Source organism: Triticum dicoccoides, unplaced genomic scaffold (assembly GCF_002162155.2).
Source record: "Triticum dicoccoides isolate Atlit2015 ecotype Zavitan unplaced genomic scaffold, WEW_v2.0 scaffold158893, whole genome shotgun sequence".
Taxonomy (NCBI): Eukaryota; Viridiplantae; Streptophyta; class Magnoliopsida; order Poales; family Poaceae; genus Triticum; species Triticum dicoccoides.
The window spans coordinates 1-782 of record NW_021213606.1 but is presented as its reverse complement, the minus strand read 5'-3'; the positions used below and the strand labels follow the sequence as shown (position 1 = coordinate 782).

The window sequence follows — 782 nt, the reverse complement described above, 5'->3', positions numbered from 1 at the left end:
GGAGTTCTGATGGGATCCGGTGCTTTAGTGCTGGTATGATCGCATCCGACATGTTACCCCGGTCTTCGTCCCTTATCCTTGCCCCTCCCAGCTCCACTACAAAGACGATTGTACATTGCTTTGGCCGCTCCCTCTCAACTACGGAGACGAGTTTAACGCGGTTTCCACCCCTCCCTCTCAACCGCACCAGTGCACGCTTGCCGCGCCACAACGCCGACGCTGGACCCGTGAATCGTGAGCACCCAGCTATGACTTACCGCACTCGTGCAAAATAATAAAACACGGTAAATATATTACTTACACGTGCGTTTTGTTTTGCAAGCGGCGCGAAAAAAATTAAAAAGGAAATGCAACACGAGGACTTCCCAGGAGGTCACCCATCCTAGTACTACTCTCGCCCAAGCACGCTTGACTTCGGAGTTCTGATGGGATCCGGTGCTTTAGTGCTGGTATGATCGCATCCGACATGTTACCCCGGTCTTCGTCCCTTATCCTTGCCCCTCCCAGCTCCACTACAAAGACGATTGTACATTGCTTTGGCCGCTCCCTCTCAAATACGGAGACGAGTTTAACGCGGTTTCCACCCCTCCCTCTCAACCGCACCAGTGCACGCTTGCCGCGCCACAACGCCGACGCTGGACCCGTGAATCGTGAGCACCCAGCTATGACTTACCGCACTCGTGCAAAATAATAAAACACGGTAAATATATTACTTACACGTGCGTTTTGGTTTGCAAGCGGCGCGAAAAAAATTAAAAAGGGAATGCAACACGAGGACTTCC

At 52.0% G+C, this 782-nt stretch overlaps 1 non-coding gene across 1 annotated transcript; it reads right to left on the bottom strand.

Moving 5' to 3' along the window:
• Nucleotides 1–344: 344 nt before the first annotated feature.
• Nucleotides 345–463, bottom strand: LOC119344197. The gene has a single exon (XR_005166496.1). It is a non-coding gene; the product is annotated as a 5S ribosomal RNA (ribosomal RNA).
• Nucleotides 464–782: the final 319 nt, after the last annotated feature.